Consider the following 25,161-nt stretch of genomic DNA (forward strand, 5'->3'; position numbering starts at 1 on the left):
CACATTTTTAAATGTTGTACTTAAAGTAAAAACAGAGTCTCACTCTGTCGCCTAGGCTAGAATGCAGTGATGCAGTCATGCCCCACTGAAGCCTCAAACTCCTAGGCTCAAACAATTTTCCCCAGCTGAGCTTCCTGGAATCCTTTGTCCAGAACCTCAAAATACTCACATATTTATAATTCTTTTTTAATTGTAGGTGTTATGTTAAAGCATTTTAAATGTAAACTTATGTCTATAAGTAGCAAGATATACAGGAGTTACATCTTTCAGTTAGTGATGTCAGAATAGTACATAGGGAAAGCCAGTGGGCATTGTCTTGTAGTCTTTGCTATTAAATCATTTCTTGTTCTTGAGTAGCCTTATCCCAGAGTGCTTTTGTTTTTTATTTTAAAAATTTTATTAATTAGATGTTAATGAGTGTTTGCCCTAATGATTATTTATTTTATTTATTTTAAAGTTTATTTTAGGTTCAGGGGTACATGAGCAGGTTTGTTATATAGGTAAGTTGTGTGTCACTGGGGTATGGTGTGCAGATTATTTCATCACCCAGGTAATAAGCATAGTACCTGATAGATAGTTTTTTTGATCTTCACCCTCCTCCCACTCTCCACTCTCAAGTAGTCCCCAGTGTCTGTTGTCCTTTTCTTTGTGTCCATGTGTGCTCAGTGTTTAGCTCCCACTTGTAAGTGAAAACATGCAATATTTGGTTTTCTGTTCCTGTGTTAGTTCATTTAGAATAATGCCCTCCAGCTCCATCCATGTTGCTGCAGAGGACATGATCTCATTCTTTTTTTATGGCTGTGGTGTATTCCATGGTGTAAATGTATGACATTTTCTTCATCCAGTCTACCATTGATGAGTATTTAGGTTAATTCCATGTCTTAGCTATTGTGAATAGTGTTGCAATGAACATATGAGTACATGTGTCTTTTATAGTGTGATGATTAATATTCCTTTGTGTATATACCCAGTAATAGGATTGTGTGGTAGGATGGTAATTCTTTCTTAAGTTCTTTGAGAGATTGCCAAACTGCTTTCCACAAAGGCTGAACTAATTTACATTCCCACCAACAGTGTATAAGCATTCCCTTTTCTTAGCAACCTTGCCAGCATCTATTATTTATTTATTTATTTATTTATTTGTTTATTTTTCAGAATATTGGTTTTACTAAGGACTTTTATGGTATTATACATTAAAAGACAGTGATCAACTTGAGAAAAAATGTTACTTGCAGTTGAGCAACATCCACAGTTTTTCACTATTATACTTACCTACATGTAATCTTTTTCTGTATTTCCCTACAACTTGTCCATAATCTGCTTTTTCCCAAGAGCTCTACTTCTGTCAATTTTTTTTTGCGTTTAGAAGAGAAATTTCAAAATTAAACATAATTGGCATTTTGTTTGTTTGTTTGTTTTTTGGAGATGGAGTTTCACTCTTATCACCCAGGCTAGAGTGCAATGGCATGATCTCGGCTCACTGCAACCTCCGCCTCCCAGGTTCAAGTGATTCCCCTGCCTCAGCCTCTTGAGTAGCTGGGATTACATGCGCCCACCACCACTCCCAGCTAATTTTTGTATTTTTAGTAGAGATGGGGTTTCACCATGTTGGCCAGGCTGGTCCTGAACTCCTGACCTCAGGTGTTCCGCCTGCCTCAGCCTCCCAAAGTGCTGGGATTACAGGCATGAGCCACTGTGCTGGGCCCATTATTTTTCGTTTTTAATAACAGCCATTCTGACTGGTATAATATGGTATCTCATTGTGGTTTTGACTTGCATTTCTCTGATAATTAGTGATACTGAGCATTTTGTGTATGCTTTTTTGGCCATATATATGGCTTCTTTCAAAAAGTATCTGATTGTGTCCTTTGCCCACTTTTTAATGGGGTTGTTTGTTTTTTGCTCATTAATTTAAGTTTCTTATAGATTCTGGATATTAGACCTTTATTGGATGCAAGTATCTCCTCCCATTCTGTAGGTTGCAGATATTTTCTCCCATTCTGTAGGTTGTGTGATTACTCTGTTGATGGTTTCTTTTGCTGTGCAGAAGCTCTTTAGTTTAATTAGGTCTCATTTGTCAATTTTTGTTTTTGTTGGAATTGCTTTTGACGTCTTTGTTATGAAATCTTTGTCAGGGCCTATGTCCAGAATGGTATCTTCTAGGTTGTCTTCTAGGGTTTTTATAGTTTTATGTTTTACATTTGAGTCTTTAATCCATCTTAAGTTGATTTTTGTATATGCTGTAAGGAAGGGGTCCAGTTTCAGTCTTCTGCATATGACTAACTAGCTACCCCAACACCATTTATAGAATAGGGAGCCTTTCCTCATTTGTTTTTGTCAACTTTGTCGAAGATCAGATGGTTGTAGATGTGCAGCATTATTTCGGGGCTCTCCATTCCATGAGTCTGTGTGTCTGTTTTTATACCAGTAACGTGCTGTTACGGTTACTGCAGCCTTGTAGTATAGTTTGAAGTTGGGTAACGTGGTGCCTCCAGCTTTCTGCTTAGGTTTTTTTGCTTAGGATTATCTTAGCTATTCAGGCTCCTTTTTAGTTCCATATGAATTTTAAAATAGTCTTTTCTAATTGTGTGAAGAATGTCCTTGGTAGTTTGGTAGAAATAGCATTGAATCTGTAAATTGCTCTGCGCAGTATGGCCATTTTCATAATATTCATGCTTCCTATTGAGCATGAAATGTTTTTTAATTTCTTTGTGTCATATCTGATATCTTCATGCAGTCTTTTGTAATTCTCATTGTAGAGATCTTTCACCTCCCTAGTTAGCTGTATTACTAGGTATTGCATTTCCTTGTGGCTACTGTAAATAAGATTGTGTTCTTGGATTGACTCTCAGCTTGGACATTGTAGGTATATAGAAATGGTACTGATTTTCGTACATTGATTTTGTATCCTGAAACATTGCTGGAGTTGTTTATCAGAGTTAGTAGCTTTTGGACAGATACTGTGGGGTTTCCTAGGTATACTATCATATCATCTGCAAACAGAGATAGTTTGACTTCCTCTCTTCCTATTTGGATGCCTTTTATTTCTTTCTCTTGCCTGATTGCTCTGGCTAGGACTTCCAGTGCTGTGTATGTTGAATAGAGTGGTGAGAGAGGGCATCCTTTTCTTGTTCTGGTTTCAAGGGGAATGCTTCTAACTTTTGCTCATTCAGTATGATGTTGGCTGTGGGTTTTTCATAGATGGTTCTTAATATTTTGAAGTATGTTTCTTCAGTGCCTAGTTTGTTGAAGGTTTTTTGTTTTTTTTTTTTTTTTAATACAGAGTCTCACTGTGTTACTCAGGCTGGAGTGCAGTGGCGTGATCTCGGCTCACTGCAACCTCCGCCTCCCGGGTTCAAGTGATTCTCTTGCCTTAGCCTCCCAAGTAGCTGGGACTATAGGCATGGGCCACCACGCCCAGCTAATTTTTGTATTTTTAGTAGAGATGGAGTTTCACTATATTGGCCAGGCTGGTCTCAAACTCCTGACCTCAAGTGATCCACCTGCTTTGGCTTCCCAAAGTGCTGGGATCATAGGCGTGAGCCACCACACCCGGCCTGTTGAGGGTTTTTAACGTGAAGCATGTTGAATTTTATTGAAAGCCTTTTCTGTATCTGTTGAAATGATCATGTGGTTTTTGCTTATAGTTCTGTTTATGTGGTAAATCAATTAATTGATTTGCATATATTAAACCAACCTTGCACCCCAGGGATAAAGTCCACTTGATCATGAAGGATTAGCTTCTGGATATGTTGCTGGATTTGGTTTGCTAGTATTTTGTTAAGGATTTTTGTATCCATGTTCATCAGTGATACTGGCCTGAAGCTTTCATTTTTTGTTGTGTCTCTGCCAGGTTTTGGTGTCAGGATGATGCTGACCTCATAAAATGAGTTTGGGAGGAGCTTCCTCAAGTATTTGGAATAGTTTTAGTAGGAACAATACCAGTTCCACTCTATGCATCTGGTAGAATTCAGCTGTGAGCTCATCTGGTCCTGGGCATTGTCTGGTTGGTAGGCTTTTTATTATTCATTCAATTTCACTTTACTGTTGGTCTATCCAGATTGGACCTTCCTGGTCTAATCTTGGGAGGTTGTATGTTTCCAGGAATTTATTCATTTCTTCTATGTTTTCTAGTTTGTGCATAGAGGTGTTCATAGTAGTCTCTGAGGGTTTTTTGTATTTCTGTGGGTTTGGTGGTAATGTCCTCTTTGTCATTTTTGACTGTGTTTATTTGGAGCTCTCTCTCTCTCTCTCTCTCTCCTGTTTTTTTTTTTTTTTTAAGTCTACTTAGCAGTCTGTCAGTCATATTCTTTCAAGGAACTAATTCCTGGACTCAATCTTTTGTATATTTTTTTATGTCTCAGTTTCCTTCAGCTTTGATTTTGGTTATTTCTTGTCTTCTCCTAGCTTTGTAATTGGTTTCCTCTTGTTTCTCTAGTTCCTCTAGGTGGGATGTGTGATGTTAGATTGTTAATTTGAGGTCTTTCCAACTTTTTTGCTGTGGACATTTAGTGTTATAAACTTTTCTCTTAACACTGCTTAAGCTGTGTCCCAGAGTTTCTGTTACATTGCATCTTTGATCTCATTAGTTTCAAAGAATTGCCTTAATTCTGCCTTTATTTGATTATTTACCCCATAGTCATTCAGGATAGTTGTTTAATTTCCATTAAATTATATGCTTTTGAGTGATTTTCTTACTATCAATTTCTATTTTTATTGCACTGGTTCAGTAATGTAATTGCTATTGTTTTGATTTTTTTTTTAATTTGCTAAGGATTGTTTTATGGCCAATTATGTGATGGAATTTAGAGTATGTGCCATGTACAGATGAGAAGAATATATATTTTGTTGTTTTTGGGTGTAGAGTTCTGTAGATATCTATCAGGTTCATTTGGTCTAATATCGAGTTCCGATCTTATCTTTGTTAGTCTTCTGCCTCAGTGATCTAATTCTATCAGTGGGGTGTTGAAGTCTTCTACTGTTATTGTGTGGTTATCTTAAGTCTCTTTGTAGATCTCTAAGAACTTGCTATATAAATCTGGGTGCTTTTACGTTTGGTGCATATATTTAGGATAGTTAGGTCTTCTTGTCAAATTGAACCCTTTAGCATTATGTAATGCCCTTCTTTATCTTTTTTTAATCTTTTTGGTTTAAAGTGTGTTTTGTCTGAAGTTAGAATAGCAACCCCTGCTTTGTTACGTTTTCTGTTGACTTGGTAGATTTTTCTCTGTCCCTTTACTTTTAGCCAGTGGGTGTCATTGCACATGTGATGGTTCTCTTTTTGGCAGCATACAGTTGGTTCTTGCTTCTGTATCCACCTTGCCACTCTGCGCCTTTTAATTGGGGCTTTTAGCCCATTTACATTCAAAGTTTATATTGATAGGTGTGGATTTGATCCAGTCATTGGGTTGTTACCTGGTTATTATGCAGACTTGATTGTGTAATTGTTTGTAGGGCTAATGGTCTATGTATTTAAGTGAGTTTTTGTGGTGTCTAGTAATGGTCTTTCCTTTCCATATTTAGCACACCCTTAAGGAGTGTCTATAAGACAGGTCTCATGGTGACAAATTCCTAGCATTTGCTCATCTGAAAAGGATCTTATGTCTCCTTCATTTATGAAGCTTAATCTGGCAGGATATGAAGCTCTTGATTGGAATTTCTTTTCCTTAAGAATGCTGAATATAAACCCCCAATCTCTTCTGGCTTGTAGGTTTTCTGCCAAAAGGTACACTGTTAGTCTGTGGGTTTCCCTTTGTAGGTTACCTGTCCCTTTTCTCCAGCTGTCTTTTATTTTGTCTTTTATTTCGACCTTTAAGAATCTGATGACTATGTGTCTTGGGCATAGTTGTCTTGTATGGTATCTCAGAGGCATTCTCTGCATTTCTTAAATTTGAATGTTGGCATGTCTAGTGAGGTTGGGGAAATTTTCGCGAATTATATCCTAAAATATTCCACGTTGCTTGCTTTCTCTCCCTCTTTTTCAGGGACACCAATGAGATGTAGATGTGGTCTCTTAATGTAATGCCAAATTTTTTAGAGGTTTTTTTTGTTCTTTTTTGAGTCTTTTTAATTTTAGTCTGAGTTATTTTGGGGAACCAGTGTTTGAGCTTTGGGTTTCTTTTTTCCAGTTGGCTAATTCTAATGTTAATACTTGGATTGTGTTCTGAAATTCTTAAAGTGAGTTTCTCAGTCTGTCAGATCACTTTGGTTCTTTCTTACAATGGCTATTTCATTTTTCATCTCCCAAATCATCTTATTATATTCCTTAGAATCCTTTATTGGGTTTCAACTTTCTCCTGAACCTTGATGATCTTCATTCTTATCCATATTCTGAATTCTGTTTCTGTCATTTTAGTCATTTCAGCCTGGTTAAGACCTATTGCTCTGGAACTAGTGTGATTGTTTGGAGGTGAGAAGACACTGTGGCTTTTTAAATTGTCAGAGTTCTTACACTGGTTCTTTCTCATCTGTATGAGCTGAGCATTCAGTCTTTGAAGTTGCTGTCTTTTGGATGTGTGGTTTTTTTTTTTTTGCTTGCTTGCTTGCTTGTTTGTTTGTTTTTATCTTCTTTGATGCCCTTGGGGGTTTGATTGTGGTATAAGGTGAGTTTAGTCAACTGACTTCGTTTCCCTTCCTTTGGAGTTGTTGGGGGCCAAGAATGAATCCCTGTGCATGGTAGCCCTGTGCCGGATCCCCAGCTTCCTACCCCTTTGGTCCAGCATCTTCGTCTTCCCTTCATCCACTCTGAATGCCTTCCCTCCAAAGATCTGCTTAGAATGCCCCAGTCTTCCTAATGTCCCAGTCTCTTGGTGGCAGCAGATGTTCATCCTGGCTGCAGCTAGTTGGCCATCTTCAGCACTTCCCCAGAGTGGTTTTAAACATCTTCTTGGATGGGTCCTTTCCAGCCATAAGAGTCTGAATTGTCTCTTCCCATATAGAATCTTAATTTGATTTTGCTCAAAGCAATAACTTTCATAGTTTATAAACAATAAGTATTCTAGGGGGTAATGGCTTATAATGTTTAAAAGAAAGAAATGAATGGAGGCAGTAAATGATTTCTCACATTATAAAACGTTAATAGAACAAAGAGAGAAGAAATTCGCTTTTGATAACTGTGCTTGAGAAAAATCCAAATGATGTAATATTATTGCGTGTTTTGTTGCTTCTGGGTAACAGGTCTGAGTTTTTTATTGTTTCTACTCTGAGATGGGCTAGGTCTCATTTTACTTTTTTTTTTGAGACAGAGTTTCGTTCTTGTCACCCAGGCTGGAGTGCAATGGTGCGATCTCGGCTCACTGCACCCTGCGCCTCCCGGGTTCAAGCGATTCTCCTGCCTCAGCCTCCCGAGTAGCTGGGATTACAGGCACCCGCTACCACGCCCAGCTAATTTTTTGTATTTTTAGTAGAGACGGGGTTTCACCATGTTGGCTAGGCTGGTCTTGAACTCCTGACCTCAGGTCATCCACCCGCCTCAGCCTTCCAAAGTGCTGGGATTACAGGTGTGAGTCACCATGCCCGGCCCTATTTTACTCTTTTTAATGTTGATATTTTAAATTTTACGAAGTGGTAACGGGCAGTATTAATATGAAATGTGTTTAGTAGTTTTTTCTTTTTTAAATAATGTGGAATTTGAGGTCCAGAGGCCCATAGAGGGCCTGTAATTTGGCTCAGTAATAGTCATTTAGTCATATAGTAGGGATTATGCTTTTCATCTTAGTTATTGTAAGATTGCAATAATGTGCTACATTCTGATTAGAAATGGTTAGTAGAGCTACAGTATCCAACTTTCACTACATTTTTTTTCTCTGAATGGAAATAACTGGACTATATTAATAGCCACTTGTTTTATAGGAGCAGAGTCCTCTATCCTCAATGTTTAGTTGCCTTCTAGAAATTATGAAGGTTTAATACTATAAATTTAAGGAATAAATTCCTTCCAAATGACCTTGAAAAAAGGTAGTAAATTCTGTAGATAATGTATTGGTTAAAATTTGAGACTCTGAAGAAAAATAAAAGCACTATTCCAAATGATCTATTTTTCAGGCAGATAGAGTGCGTGTAAAGTGTTTTCAGTTTATTGGAGTGTAGCCAACTAAACTGAATGACCTTTTGCTAATTATCTCTCTCCTGGGCAGGCAAATATCCACTTGGAATTATTGCTTACTTAGGTTTGAGGTAGACCTTTTTTCTTTTTGTAGCCTTCTTGTCACTATGCCCTGGAAAATTCTAGAGAAAGATTGCTGTTAAAAACATAAAGCAAAGAATTGTACTCAGAGCAACATTTGCAATATCCATATTAATCTATAAGATAAATTGTTAGGTGAAATGATTCATAGTAATAACTTGGTTTGTGTTAACATAGAGCCACATGAATGTGAACCACCCTAGTTTCCAATGTAAAGATAGACATTTTCATGTAAAATTGAATTAATGTGTCCAAAATATGGAGGAATAAGCTCTTGTAAATTACATCTCTGACAGATTAGTGTATCTGAAACTCTAAATCTGAGAAAACATTGAAATTTTTCTTGGCAGTAATGAACCGTAGAAAATTAACAGAATTTCTACTTTTGACCTTGAAGGAATAACTGATATAGTACTTGTCTTCCTGCTGTACGCACCTGGAAAGCTGGACAAAATATATGAAACAACTGCTTGCAGGCATTGGGCATTAGGCAGCATAGGCCTATGATTCATGAGAAATGGGAAACAAGCAAGGTCAGCCCTGTAGATGCCCCTGATTTCTGCATGGAGAAAATTTCTATACAACAGTCCATGAAAAAGGGAATGTAAGCAGAGCCCAACAGTCCTGCAGAGTTAAAGAGCTAGGAGATTCCCTGAGACTGAGATTGGAATGTATAGGGCCCAGTACTAGGAGAAAGATTGCTGCATACAGAAACATGCAGGTATCTGAATGATGCTTTCTGCAAATCTTTGGCTGAATAGTAATCTGTACACGATTGAGTACACTGAACAATTCCTTCACCTTATACATAGGACTAGAATACTATTGAATTCCTTCCCACCAGAGGAAAAAGACTTTGTTGCACACAGGGTACAGTTAGTACTGAGACCCCAGAATAAATATTTTCCATATTAGTAATTAAAACTGAGTAAGTTAAAAATATTTCTTAATTAATAATAGTAATGAACTCATTACATATTAACATAAATAAGACTCAATGAAAAATAATTTTTCAGAACAAAAAAAGTAATGAGAAAGTGGTATTCTCTTAGGTGCATTGCAAGCTCTTCAATATCTGTCCATATAAAAGCCGGATTCTTATATCTCCTTCTCTATTTATTCTGTTGCAGTATGTTACTTCTGTTGAAGTATATAAAGAAAATGCCACCAAACAGCTATATAGTTGGTGAAGGGAGGGATATTTTAATAGCCAGATAATTATGGACATTCTTAATTGATAGTACACTGAAACTTGGCAAATGGTGGTTTCTTAAAAGTTTATTGCAATGTAAAACCTGAAACCACTTCAAGGAAATTTTAATGTTCTGTTATATTAAAATCCATTGGTCATTTGGAAAATATTGGTTCACTTTGCTATGATATTAACAAAATGTCGATACATTACATGATATCGATAATTTACTCTGATGGATTTAACAGTTTAACTGTTGAAAAGGTCAGTGAATATGAAGACATAGCAATAAAAACAATGCAAACTGAAGCACACACAGCAAAAACACTGGGAGCTAGGGGCTGGAGAGGGAAGGATGTTGTCTGAATGACTTCTAGGCAAATATAAAATGGTACAATGTATGTCTGATTAGAGCCCCTAAAATAGAGGAGAGAGTGGAAAGGGGGAAATTTTAACGAAAGAATAACTCAATGCTAGCCAAATTTGGTGAGAACTATAAACTCACAAATGTGAGAAGTTTCATAACAACAAGAAGGAGTAACTCGAAACAGCATCAAGGCACATAATCAAATTGTTAAAAATCAGTACTAGAAAAGTCTTGAAAGCAGCCAGAGCCCGAGAAACAAAGATACATTTTATATTTTATTTTATTTTATATTTTATGTATTTATTTTTTTGAGATGGAGCCTAAATCTGTCACCCAGGTTGGAGTACAGTGGCGTGATCTCGGCTCACAGCAACCACTACCTCCTGAGTTGAAGCGATTCTCCTGCCTCAGCCACTGGAGTAGCTGGGAGTACAGATGCATGCCACCATGCCCCAGCTAATTTTTTTGTATTTTTAGTAGAGACAGGGTTTCAGTATGTTGGCTAGGCTGGTCTTGAACTCCTGACCTCAGGTGATCACCCGGCTCGGCCTCCCAAATTGCTGGGATTATAGGTATGAGCCAACACACCTGGCCTACATTCTATATTTTAAAAGAGAGATTTAAAAATAATAAATACACAGCACTTTGGGAGGCTGAGGCGGGCGGATCACGAGGTCAGGAGATCGAGACCATCCTGGATAACACAGTGAAACCCTGTCTCTACTAAAAACACAAAAAAATAGCTGGACATGCTGGCGGGTGCCTGTAGTCCCAGCTACTCGGGAGGCTGAGGCAGGAGAATGGTGTGAACCCAGGAGGCGGAGCTTGCAGCGAGCTGAGATTGCACCACTGCACTCTAGCCTGGGCAACAGAGCAAGACTCCATCTCAAAATAATAATAATAATAATAATAATAATAATAATAATGATAATAAATACAGACTTCTTATCAGAAGCAACGCACACCAGGAAGCAATGCAGTAAGTGTTGAAGAAATAAAATGTTCACCTAGAATGCTATATTGAACAAAATAATCTTTCAGAAATGAAGACTACAGATATTTTCCAGATAAACAAAAGCTATAAGAGATGTTAAAGTAAGTACCCAGGCAGGCTGAAAGAAAACGATAACAGATGGAAGATTAAGTTAATACAGAGAAATGAAGAGCACTAGAAATTGTAAATATTTGGATACACATTTTTTAAAAGCCTTTTCTGTATTTTTAAATTATTTAAATGAGAATTGAAATTTAAAAGTAGAAATTATAGCAATGTATTATAGCATTTGTAAAATGTGTACAAGTACAGGTATGACAACAATAACATGAAGAATAGGAAAGGAAACTAGAAGTATACTGTTGTAAAACAGATTCCTGTCTAATTTGAAGGTAGTCTTTGTTGAGTTAAAAATGTATGTTTTGCTGGGCACGGTGGCTTATGCCTTTAATCCCAGCATTTTGGGAGGCTGAGGCAGGTGGATCACTTGAGGTCAGGAGTTTGAGACCATCCTTGCCAACATGGTGAAACCCTGTCTCTACTAAAAATACAAAAATTAGGCCAGGCATGGTAGCTCACTCCTCTAATCCCAGCAGTTTGGGAGGCCAAGGTGGGTAGATCACTTGAGGTCAGGAGTTTGAGACCAGCCTGGCCAACATAGCAAAACCCCGTCTCTACTAAAAATACAAAAATTAGCTGGATGTGGTAGCATGTGCCTGTAATTTCAGCTACTCGGGAGGCTGAGGCACGAGAATCAGTTGAATGTCAGAGGCAGAGGTTGCAGTGAACTGAGCTCATGCCACTGCACTCCAGCCTGGGTGTCAGAGTGAGACTACATTAAAAAAAATTATGTTATAAACTTTAGAGCAATCACTGAAACCATGAATACAGATAATGGTCATTAAGCTCAGTGTTGAGATGAAATAGAGTACTTAAAAAATACTCAAAAATCCCCAATGAAGACAAAAAGATGATAAATGAAATAGATAAGACCAACAGAAAAGAAATAAGACCACATAATTATAATACATATAAATGATCTCATGTTATAATTAAAAGGTAGAGATTGTTACACTGAATAAAAAAGGGAAACCCATTTGTATGATACATACAGGAAACCTTTATAAAGTATAGAAATTGAATAAAAACTAAAAATGAAAAGAACTGGAAAATATATATGAAAATTGTAATCATAACCTGAAGCATCTATGTTAATATGGGATGAGCTAGACTCTGGACAAATAATATTATGAAGGACAGATGGGGACATTTCATAATAATGAAACTGTAAATTCATCAAGAAGACATAAGTATCCTAACTGTACATATCTAATAACAGAGTTTGAAATATTTAAAAGCAAAAACTGGTAGAACTGAAGTAAGAAATAGACAAATCCAAACTGACAGAACTGAAGTAAGGAATGGACAAATTCAGAATTGGAGATTATAACACTCCTGTCTCATAATAATGTTCAGAACAACAGACAAAAAATCTGAACAGCATAGAAACCAATTTGACTTACTTAAAACGTATATAATACTCCTCATTATAACAGCAAAACACATGTTCTTTTCTTGGGCAATTGATCATTCATTAAGGTAGAACATATGCTCAGTCACAAAACAAATTTAAAATTTTTTAAATTATGTGACAAGTGTTCTGACAACAATGGAATTAAGTTAGAAATCACAAGAATTTGGAGTATCCCTGTATATTTGGAAATTAAACACATATTCCTAAATAAACCATAGGTCAAAGAAGAAATCACAAGGGAAAGTAAAAAATATTTTGAACTGAATTGTGATGAAAACATGATGATATGGTCTGGCTGTGTCCCTTCCAAATCTCATCTTGAATTCCCACAGGGATGGACCTGATGGGAGGTAATTGAGTTATGGGGGCAGGTCTTTCCCATGCTGTTCTCGTGATAGTGAATAAGTCTCATGAGATCTGATGATTTTATAAGGAGGAGTTTCCCTGCACAAGCTCTCTCTTTGCCTGCTGCCATCCATGTAAGATGTGACTTGCTCCACTTTGCCTTCCAGCATGATTGTGAGGCCTCCCCAACCATGTGGAACTATAAGTCCATTAAACCCTTTCTTCTGTATAAATTACCCAGTCTCAGGTATGTCTTTATCAGCAGCGTGTAAATGGACTAATACAGTAAATTGGTACTGAGAGTGGGGCACTGCTGAAAAGATAGCTGAAAATGTTGAAGCGACTTTGGAACTGGGTAACAGGCAGAGGTTGGAACAGTTTGGAGGGCTCAGAAGAAGACAGAAAAATGTAGGAAAGTTTGGAACCTCCTGGAGACTTGTTGAATGGCTTTGTCCAAAATGCTGATAGCGATATGGACAATAAAGTTCAGGCTTAGGTGGTCTTAGACAGAGATGAAGAACTTGTTGGGAAATGGAGCAGAGGTGACTCTTGTTGTGTTTTATCAAAGATACTGGCAGCATTTTGCCTCTGCCCTAGAGATTTGTAGAACTTTGAACTTGAGGAGATGATTTAGGGTATTTGGCAGAAGAAATTTCTAAGCAGCAAAGTGTTCAAGAGGTGCCTTGGGTGCCGTTAAAGGCATTCAGTTTTATGAGGGAAGCAGAGCATAAAAGTTCAGAAAATTTGCAGCCTGACAATGTGATAGAAAAGAAAATCCCATTTTCTGAGGCGAATTTAAGCCAGCTGCAGAAATTTGCATAAGTAATGAGGAGCCAAATGTTAATCCCCAAGACAATGGGGAAAATGTCTCCAGGGCATGTCAGAGGTCTCCACAGCAGGCCCTCCCATGACAGACCCAGAGGCCTAGAAAGAAAATGTGGTTTCATGGGCTGGACCCAGGGTCCTGGTGCTATGTGCAGCCTAGGGACTTGGTGCCTTGCATCCCAGCTGCTCCAGCTGTGGCTGAGAGGAGTCAATGCAGAGCTCGGTCCGTGGCTTCAGAGGGTACAAGCTCCAATCCTTGGCAGCTTCCATGTGGTGTTGAGCCTGCAAGTGCACAGAAGTCAAGAATTGAGGTTTGGGAACCTCTGCCTGTATTTCAGAAGATGTGTGGAAGTGACTGGATGCCCAGGCAGAAGCTTGCTGTCAGAGTGGGGCACTTCTGGAGGGCCTCTGCTAGGGCAGCGCGAAAGGGAAATGTGGGGTCAGAGCCCCCACACAGAGTGCCTACTGGGCACCACCTAGTGGAGATGTGAGAAGACAGCCACTGTTCTCCAGACCCCAGAATGGTAGATCCACGGACAGCTTGCACCGTGAACCTGGAAAAGCCACAGACACTCAGTGCCAGCCCTTGAAAGCAGCCAGGAGGTAGGCCATACCCTGCAAAGCCACAAGGGCGGAGCGGCCCAAAGCCATGGGAGGCCGCCTCTTGCATCAGTGTGACCTAGATATGAGACATGGAGTCAAAGGAGATCATTTTGGAGCTTTAAGATTTGACTGCCCTGCTGGATTTTGGACTTTCATGGAGGCTTTAGCCCTTCATTTTGGCCAGTTTCTTCCATTTGGAATGGATGTATTTATCCAATGCCTGTATCCCCATTGTATCTAGGAAGTAACTAACTTGCTTTTGATTTTACAGGCTCGTAGGTCAAAGGGACTTGCCTTGTCTCAGATGAAGCTTTGGACTGTGGACTTTTGAGTTAATGGTGAAATGAGTTAAGACTTTGGGGGACTGTTGGGAAGGCATGATTGGTTTGGAAATGTGAGGACATGAGATTTTGGAGGGGCCAGGGGCAGAATGATATGGTTTGGCTGTGTCCCCACCCAAATCTCATCTTGAATTCCCATGTGTTGTGGGAGGGACCTTGTGGGGGGTAATTGAGTCGTGGGGGTGGGTCTTTCCTGTGCTGTTCTCATGATAGTGAGTAAGTCTTATCAGATCTGATGATTTTGTGAGGAGGAGTTTCCCTACACAACCTCTCTGCTTGCTGCCATTCATGTAAGATGTGACTTGCTGCCCCTTGCCTTCCACCATGATTATAGGGCCTCCCCAACCATTTGGAACTGTAAGTCCATTAAACCTCTTTCTTTTGTAAATTGCCCAATCTCAGGTATATCTTTACCAGCAGTGTGAAAATGGACTAATACACATGGCATGTCAGCATTTGTTTGATACTGAGAAATTGGTATTGAAAGGGAAACTTACGGTTCAAATGCTTAATTACAAATAAGGAAAGTTGTAAAAGCAAGGACTAAAGCTTCCATCTAAGAAGTAAGAAAAGTCCTCACTTTGATTTCCAGCCAGTATAGAATAACAGGAATCAGATTTACTGTCATTCCTATTACAACTAAAAACCACCCAAAAGGCTTAGTGGGAACAAGATTGGGAATAGTGTCTGTTCCTACCAGCTAGTTTGGAAAACCTCATAATTCATGTGGCTTTGGTTGCACTACTCAGAAGGATCTTTCCTCAGTGGTGGAGAGTACTAGTACAAGATTAAATACTGCTTGGGCGATGCTGACTAACAAATCTTAAAAGCAAAACACAAAAGGATTAAATTGTGTCTAAGTAACATAACTGCATCCCAAAATTAAGCTCGGGAATATTTATAGGAATACAGAAATATCCAGCACTTAACAAGATAAAATTTACGATGTCAGGCATCCAATAAAAAATTACCAGGCATGCAAAGATATAGGAAAACCTGGCCCATAATGAGGAGAGAAATTGATCAATCATAACCAACCCAGGTCTAACCTAGATGTTAGAATGAGCAGATAGGCTGGACACGGTGGTTCACGTCTGTAATCCCAGCAGTTTGGGAGGCCAAGATGGGCATATCACGAGGTCAGGAGATCGAGACCAGCCTGGCCAACATGTTGAAACCCCGTCTCTACCAAAAATACAAAAATTAGCTGAGCATGGTGGTGTACCCCTGTAATCCCAGCTACTCAGGAGACTGAGGCAGGAGAATTGCTTGAATCCCGGAGGCAGAGGTTGCAGTGAGCCGAGATCATGCCACTACACTCCAGCCTGGGCTACTAAGTGAGACTATGTCTCAAAAAAAAAAAAAAGAGCAGATAATGATATTAGAACAGTTATTATAACTGTATTACCTGTGTTCAAAAAGAGAGAGGGAAGATTTAAAATAAGGCATTGGAAATGTGAAAATGACCCAATTGAACAACTAGAGATGAAGACTATGATGTCTGAAGTGAAAAGCTACCAGATGAGATTAACAGCAGATCTGCCATTGAAGAAAATATTGGTGAACTTAAAGACATTGCAATGGAAGCCACTTTGTAAAACACTTTGGTAGTTTCTACATAGGTTCTCAAGAGAAATGGAGGCATATGTCCACCAAAGACATGTACATTATTGTTTATAGCAACTTTCTTTGTAATAGCACCAAACAGGAAACAACCCCAAATGTGCATAAACCAAATTGCTGTATATGCATACAGTGGTATGCTTATTAATAAAAGGAGTGGGCTATTGTTACCTGCAATAATATGGAAAAATCTCAGACAGTTTATTTTGAGTGAAAGAAGCCAGAATACATTCTGCAATTCCATTATGTAAAATTCTAGAAAATTCAAACTAAGTCACAGTCATAGAAATCAAATTAGTGGTTCTCTAGGGAAGAGGTTGGGGATGGTATGGTGGAATTACCAAGGGGCACATGGAAACCATTGAGGGTTCTGGATAAATTCATAACATTGATTATGGTGGTGATTTCATTGTTGGATTCAATTGTTTAAACTTATTAAATTTAGATTTTAAATATGTGCAGTTTATTTTACGTTAAATATATCTTAATGAAGCTGTTAAGACCTTTTGAAGAGGATGATGGCTGGGTGCAGCCGCTCACACCTGTAATCCCTGCACTTTGGGAGGCTGAGGCAGGTGGAACACTTCAGGTCAGGAGTTCGAGATCAGCCTGGCCAACATGGTGAAACCCCATCTCTACTGAAAAATACAAAAATTAGCCAGGTGTGGCGGTGTGCACCTGTAGTCCCAGCTACACTGGAGGCTGAGGCAGGAGAATCACTTGAACCCGGGAGGTGGAGGCTGCAGTGAGTTGAGATCAACCCACTGCACTCCAGCCTGGGTGACAAAATGAGACTGTGTCTCAAAAAAACAAAACAAAACAAAACCAAACAAGAAAAGATGAGCAAATCAATCCCAAAGTAAGTACAGAAGCATAATAATATGTATAAGAGCAGAAAACAGTAAGTGGAAAATGGATAAGTAGTAGAGAAAATGAACAAAACCTAAAGCTGTTTTTTAAAAAGATTAATAAAACTGATAATTATTTTGCTAGTGTGAAAAACAAGAACAGAAGAGAAAACACAAGTTATTCATATTGGGAATGAAAGAAGTGCCTACGTACATTACATGGACTATAAGGTGATATTAAGAACAAACTGACACTGGTAAATTTACACGAAACTCTAAAAGGTTAGAAAAATTATTTTAAAGGTACAAGTTACCACATTCACAGAAGCAAAAAATTTGAATAGCTGTACATCAAATATGTAAATTGAATTGTCAATCAAAACCTTCCCACAAAAAGAGCCTGGCATGGTGGCTCACGCCTGTAATCCTAGCACTTTGGGAGGCCAAGGTGGGCAGATCACCTGAGGTCAGGAGTTCGAGACCAGCCTGGCCAACAGGACGAGACCCCATCTCTACTAAAAATGCAAAAGTTAGCCTGGCGTGGTGGCACGCGCCTGTAGTCCCAACTACTCAAGAGGCTGAGGCAAGAGAATCGCTTGAACCTGGGAGGCGGGGGTTGCAGTGAGCCAAGATAGTGCCACTGCACTCCAACCTAGGCAATAGAGGGAGACTCTGTCTCAAAAAACAAAAACAAAAACAAAACCTTCCCACAAAGAAAACCTGAAACGCTAGATGGCTTTACTGGTGAATTCTATCTAATATTTAAGGAAGAACTGTTACCAGTCCTTCGCAAAAAAGAGAGAGATGAAACATTGCCTCATTTATTTTATGAGGCTATCATTACCCTAATACCAAAATTAGATAGAGATTTTTACAGGAAAATATTTCGTATAACTATGGAGGGAAAAATCCTTTACAAAATAGTTGCAAACTGAATTCAATAGAATGTAATAAAATATATAAATATATTTATAATATACATCATAGCCAAGTAGGCCATGTGGGCCTGTTTAACAGCCTATAATCCATCACTCTACGTCCCCATATTAGTATAGTAAATGAGAAAAAGCATTTGAAAATATTCACCCATTTCATGTTAAAAAAAAAAAAAAAGTAAACTTGGAGCAAAGTAGGAATATAAGGGAGCTTTGTAAACTTGATAGAGGACATTGCTGAAGAACCTACAATAGTTGATAATGAAATACTAAATACTAAGTATTTCCCTCCTACAATCAAGAGCAGTGCTAGGGCCACTCAACACTATTCGGCATTTCTATTTCTTTCTTTTTCTTTTTTTTTTTTTTTGAGATGGAGTCTCACTCTGTGGCCCAGGCTGGAGTGCAGTGGCATGATCACGGCTTACTGCAACCTCCGCCTCCCGGGTTCAAGCAATTCTCCTGCCTCAGCCTCCCGTGTAGCTAGGACTACAGGTACATGCCACCACGCCTGGCAAATTTTTGTATTTTTAGTAGAAACAGGGTTTCACCACGTTGGCCAGGCTGGGCTCGAACTCCTGACCTCATGATCCACCCACCTTGGCCTCCCAAAGTGCTGGGATTACAGGTGTGAGCCACTGCACCCAGCCTACTATTCACATTTCATAGAAGATATGCAAATAGTCAAAAAGCACATGAAAAGATGCTCAACGACATTGGTTACTATTAATCATTAGGGAATTTAAATTGAAACCACAGTGAGAAACCACTATCTGTTAGAATGGCTGAAATTAAAAAGACTTAAAATTTCAATTGTCATCAGGGATACACTGGAATATTGGTGGGATGCAAGTTGGAACAATCATCTTGGAAAACACTTTGGCAGTTTTTACAGTTATTTACTTGAGAAATAAACATGTTCACAAAAAGTTCACACAATAAAGTTCATAGCAGCTTTATTTATAATAGGGAAAAACAGAAATATCCCATGTGTTCATCAACTGGTGAATGGATAAACAAATTTTGCTGTATTCATATGTATTGGTTATTTGTTGCTGTGCAATAAATTGCCCAAAATTTAGTGTCTTAAAAAAAAACAACCAGCTGGCACGGTGGCTTACACCTGTAATCCCAGCACTTTGGGAGGCTGCAGCGGGCAGATCATGAGGCCAGGAGTTCGAGACTATCCTGGCCAACATGATGAAACCCCATCTCTACTAAAAATACCAAAAATTAGCCAGGCGTGGTGGTGGGCCCCTGTAATCCCAACTACTGGGGAGGCTGAGGCAGGAGAATCGCTTGAACCTGGGAGGCAGAGATTGCAGTGAGCCAAGATTGCACCACCGCACTCCAGCCCCGGGCGACAGTGCGAGAATCCATCTCAAAAACAAAAAAAAAAACAAAAACAAAAAAAAACACAAACCGTTGTTATCTCACAGTTCATATAGGTCAGGAAAGGGGCACAAATGGTATTTTATAGATTGAAATCATTATGTCATCTCAAGGCTTGACTAATGAAGGATCTACCTTTGAGATCACTGGTGGTTGCTGGCAGGATTTCTTTCATGTGAGCTGTTGAATTGGGGGCCTCAGAGCAAGATGGAAGTCTCAGTCTTATGTAACCTAACTCATAAGTGACATCCCATAACCTTTACTGTATTTTATTCTTTAAAGGCAAATATCTAGGTACAGATATTTGGGAGGGGATTATGAAGGGCATTAATACCAGGACGTAGGGATCATTAGAAGCCATTTCAGAAGCATCCTATCACACCATATAATAGAATAGTACTCAGCAACAAAACAGAGCTATTTGTTTGTACACATATAAACATGGATAAATCTGGCCAGGTGCAGTGGCTCATGCCTGTAATCCCAGCATTTTGAGAGGCCAAGGCGGGCAGATCACTTGAGGTCAGGAGTTCGAGACCAGCCTGGCCTGCATGGTTAACCCCCGTCTCTATTAAAAATACAAAAATTAGCTGGGTGTGGTGGGATGCGCCTGTAGTCCAGCTACTCGGGAGGCAGAGGCAGGAGAATCACTTGAACCCAGGAGGCGGAGGTTGCAATGGGCCAAGATTGCGCTACTGCAGTCCAGCCTGGGCAACAGAGAGATACTGTTTCAAATGAAAAAAAAAAAAAAAAAAAAAAAAAAGAAAGGAAAGAAAAAGGATAAATCTCTAAAACATTACTCCAAACAAAGGAACCCAGACAAAACTAATCTTTAGGGTGAGAAGGAGGATCAGTGGGGTAGGGGCAGGCTTTTAAGAATGTATGAGGAAAGTTTTTGTGCTATGGGAACTGTTCTTATCTGGATTGTATGGTGGTTATAACACTATATATTTGTCAAAACTCATGAGTGAATTTTATTACATATAAATCATAATCCAATTAAGTTAATGTTTTAAATTCTTATTTTTCATGCTAATCTTCTCTGTATTGTTCCAATTTTAGTATATATGCTGCCAAAGCAAGCACTTAAGTTAATTTTTTAAATACAAAAGTATGCTGTTGGATTCAGTGATTTGTTCTTGATGACATCTGCATGTCCTCACAGTTTTTCAAGGAACGTGGCCTGGGGTGGGATACTGCAGTGGCAGTGCCATCTTGTGGTAAGATCTTTGGAGTTAGGCAGACACAAATATGAATTCTGGCTCTGAAACTTGCTACATTCCAGTACTTTGTTCCCCTGAATTATTTTGGATATCCTAAAAACAATAACTACTGTGTTTTGAGAACCTATACTGCCCAGGTACTATGCTAGGCACTTATGTGTATGTTATCTCATTAATTGTAATAATAATAATACAACTCAAAATAACATTTTTTTGAGTTCCTTAGTATGTATTAGGCACTCTGCAAAACATTTTTCATGAATTATATCACTTAATACAGCAACCCAATGAAGTGTTGGTTCTACAGGTATCATTTCCACTTTACAGAAGAAGAGATTGAGGCCGAGAATCGTTTTTTTTTTTTTCTCTCTGAGACAGGTTCTCACTCTGTCATCCAGGATAGAGTGCAGTGGCAACGATCATGGCTCACTGCAGCCTCCATCTCCTGGTCTCAAGCAGTACTCCTGCCTCGGTCTCCTGAATAGCTGGGACTACATGCATGTACCACCATGCCTAGCTAATTATTAAAAATTTTTTGTAGTGGTGGTGTCTTGCTATGTTGCTCAAGTTGGTCTCAAACTTCTGAGCTCAAGCTGTCCTTCTACCTTGGCCTCCGAAAGTGCTGGGATTATAGGCGTGAGCCACCTTGCAATAGAGAATAATTTTTAAAATATGAGGAACTCAAGTTGCTGTCATGATTCCAGCTTTGTTTTCTATTCGTCCTCTCTTTCTGTGGAACAAAAGGCTATTTGTCTTATGTGTTACCTAGGCTTTCTGCAAGAGTAACTGGGACTTTAAGTTAAAATCCCTTCTTGTTTTTCCTTTAAGAAACTTCTTTTAAGTCATGAGGGCTCAGAGTGTTTTCAAGAGTGTAAGAAGGTGGTGTCAGATCTTGGAGATTGGTTTCTGAGCACTGGACAGACTTGCAAATGCATAAGCTCAGTTCCAGACAGGTACAGCTCTAGAAATATCAACCTCAGCCACAAGCAAAAAGGCAATGTTTATATGTGTTTGGTATAAAAACTGTGACTTATTTTTCTACTCTTTGCATAAACAGAATGATCCTTTGTCAGCAGTGACATTTTTGAAGGCCCAGATTAAAGTTTTTGCTTCCACAACTATAGTGTTGAACCAGAATTATTTTTATGATAGTTAATCACTATGCAAAGTGCGCAGATAGGGATCTTTTTAAGGAAAGTTAAAAAGTGTCATTGAGACCATGAATAATTGCATTGTAGCATCGCTTACTTAGGTAGTTGTGTTCCCATAGAACTTGTGTATCGTAAGTTCTCCCCCCACTCTTCTTTTTATTCGTCATCATGGAATTATTTTTCTTCTTTTAATATGTAATATAATCAGTCTTTTTGGTATTCACGTACTTACTATAAATGGAATTGAATTATATTTTAATCTGAAACTGTAGACTAGCAGCAACCTCACATAAGCAGATATATGAAAGATAAGTACATTCTGATTCACTGATCTTTAAAATAGCGTAGTACCAGAAATCAGCTGATTAATGTATAAGTAGATTTGATTCTTGAAAAATAATTGTGGGGCACAGAGAAAATTGTGATTTCTCACTGTTTCTCATTAGCATCATGTCTATTTTTGCTTTTTTAGCTTTCAGTCATTTTTCTTTTTTTCTTTTTTTTTGAAACAGAGTTTCACTCTTGTCATCTAGGTGCAATGGTGCAATCTTGGCTCACTGCAGCCTCTGCCTCCCATGTTCAAGTGATTCTCCTGCCTCAGCCTCCTGAGTAGCTGGGATTACAGACATGTGCCACCACGCCTGGCTAATTTTTTGTATTTTTAGTAGAAACAGGGTTTCACCATGTTGGGCAGGCTGGTCTCGAACTCCTGACCTCAGGTGATCCACCTGCCTTGGCCTCCCAAAGTGCTGGGATTACAGGCATGAGCCACCACGCCTGGTGTTTTTCTTTACTGTATAGAGTATCCTTCCTTATTTTGGTTTGTCTGTCCTTCACAGACCAACTATACTTCAAGTTTGATTTAAGTCTCATTTCTCTCACAAAGCTTTCTCTGACTATCTGATACAACCCATTTGTATTAGTCTGTTCTGGCAGTGCTATAAAAAAATACCTGAGACTGGGTAATTTATAAAGAAAAAAGGTTTAATTGGTTCACAGTTCTGCAGGCTGTACAGGAAGCATGGCAGCATCTACTTCTGGTGAGGCTTCAGGGAGCTTTTACTCATGGCGGAAGGCAAAGCCAGAGCAGACATTGTCACATTGCCAGAGCAGGAGGAAGAGAGAGAGGGGAGGTGGCACACACTTTTAAACATCCAGATCTCATGAGAACTGTATCACAAGAACAGCACCAGAGGGGGAAATCTGTCACACATGATTCAGTCACCTCCTACCAGACCCCACTGCCAACACTTGGGATTATAATTTAACATGAGTGGGGATGCAAATCCAAACCATATTATTTCACCCGTGTCCCCTCCCAAATCTCATGTCCTTCTCACATTGCAAAATACAATCATCCCTTCTCAGCAGTCCTCCAAACTCTTAACTCATTCTGGCATTAAAAGTCCAAAATGTCATCTGAGACAAGGCTGGTCCCTTTTACCTGTGAGCCTGTAAAATCAAAAGCAGGTTACTTACTGCCAAGATACAATGGGGGTATAGGCATTAAGTAAATACTCCCATTCCAAAAGAGAGAAAATGGCCAAAAGAATGGTGCTGTAGGCCTTGTGTAAGTTCAAAACCCAGCAGGATAGTCATTAAATCTTAATGTTCCAAATAATCTCCTTTGACTCCATGTCTCATATCCAGGGTACAATGATGCAAGGGGTGGGCTCCCAAGGCCTTGGGCAGCTACACCTCTGTGGCTTAGAAGGGTTCAGCATCCATGGCTGCTCTCAAGGGCTGGTGTTGAGTGCCTCCAGCTTGTCCAGGTGCAGGGTATTTAGTGGATCGATCATTCCAGGGTCTGGATGATGGTGGCCGCCTTCTGACAGCTCCACCAAACAGTGCCCCAATGGAGACTCTGTGTGTGTGTGGGTCCAACCTCACATTTCTTCTCTGCACCGTCCTAGTAGAGATTCTCCATGAGGGCTCTGCCCCTGCAGCAGGCTTCTGCCTGGACATCCAGGCTTTTCCATATAGCATCTGAAATCTATGTGGGGGCCTCCATGCCTCAACTCTTGCATTCTGTGCACCTGCAGGCTTAACACCACATGGAAGCAGTGGCCCAAACAGTACCCAGGTTCCTTTGAGCCATGGCTGGATATAGAGCACCAGGATGCAGGGAGCAGTGTCCTGAGTCTATGCAGGGTGGTGAGGCCCTGGGTCTCCCCCATCTCCTAGGCCTCTGGGCCTGTGATGGCAGGGGCTGCTGTGAAGGTCTCTGAAATGCCTTTGAGGCCTTTTCTTCATTGTTTTAGCTATCAGCACTTGGCTCCTCTTTACTTATGTAAACTTCTGCAGCCTGCTTGAATTTCTCCCCTAAAAATGGGCTTTTCTTTTCTGCCACATAACTGGGCTACAAATTTTTCAAACTTTTACACTCTGCTTCCCTTTAAAATATAAATTCATTGGCTGGGCTCAGTGGCTCATGCCTGTAATCCCAGCACTTTGGGAGGCCAAGGCAGATGGATCACCTGAGGTTGGGAGTTTGAGACCAGCCTGACCAACATGAGAAACCCCATCTCTACTAAAAATACAAAATTAGCCGGGTGTGGTGGTGCATGCCTGTAATCCCAGCTACTCAGGAGGCTGAGGCAGGAGAATTGCTTGAACCCAGGAGGCGGAGGTTGTGGTGAGCCGAGATGACGCCATTGCACTCCAGCCTGGGCAACAAGAGCGAAACTCCATCTCAAAAAAAAAAAAAAATTAAAAGAATATATATGTATATGTTTGTTTCAGGTCATTTCTTTGCTCACACATATGAGCATAGGATACTAGAAGCAGCCAGGCAACATCTTGAATGCTTTGTTCCTTAGAAATTTCTTCCTCCAGATATCCTAAGTCATCATTCTCAACTTCAAAGTTCCACAGATCTCTAGGCAGGGGCACAATGCCACCAGGTTGTTTGCTAACACATAACAAAAGTGACCTTTGCTCCAGTTCCCAATAAGTTCCTTATTTCCATCTGAGATCTCCTCAGCCTGGACTTCATTGTCCATATCACTGTCAGCATTTTGTTAACAACAATTTGATAAGTCTCTAGGAAGTTCCTAATTTTCCCCTATCTTGTCTTCTGAGCTCTCCACACTCTTCCAGCCTCTGCCTATTACCCAGTTCCAGAGACGCTTCCACATTTTCAGGTGTCTTTATAGCAATGTCCCACTTTTCAGTAGCAATTCTGTTAGTTTGTTTTCACACTGCTATAAAAAATACCTGAGACTGGATAATTTGTAAAGAAAAAGGGTTTGTCTCACTGTTTTGTGGGCTTTATAGGAAGCATGGCAGCATCTGCTTCTAAGGAGACCCAGGGAGCTTTTACTCATGGCAGAAGGCAAAGTGGGAGCAGGCCAGAGCAGGAGGAAGAGAGAGAGAGGAAAGGTAGCACACACTTTTAAACAACCAGATCTCCTGAGAACCCTACCACAAGAACAGCATCAAAGAGGGAAATCAGCCCCCTGTGATCCAATCACCTCCCATCAGGCCTCACCTCCAACACTGGGAATTACAATTTGACATGAGATTTGAGCAGGGCCACAAATTCAAACCATATCAACATTTTTTTCTTTTCTGAAATTCTTGTTGCTCTTCTCTTTAACACAA

General features: G+C 39.5%; 1 protein-coding gene and 1 pseudogene across 2 annotated transcripts in view; one reads left to right on the forward strand and one right to left on the reverse strand.

Annotated features, from left to right (window-relative positions):
- Positions 1–25,161, forward strand: part of FAF1 (Fas associated factor 1) — a 502,796-nt gene that overhangs the window by 173,064 nt on the left and 304,571 nt on the right. The window lies entirely within an intron of this gene.
- Positions 20,213–20,270, reverse strand: LOC129469292 (uncharacterized; annotated as a pseudogene).

This window comes from Symphalangus syndactylus, chromosome 12, assembly GCF_028878055.3.
Source record: "Symphalangus syndactylus isolate Jambi chromosome 12, NHGRI_mSymSyn1-v2.1_pri, whole genome shotgun sequence".
NCBI classification, from domain to species: domain Eukaryota; kingdom Metazoa; phylum Chordata; class Mammalia; order Primates; family Hylobatidae; genus Symphalangus; species Symphalangus syndactylus.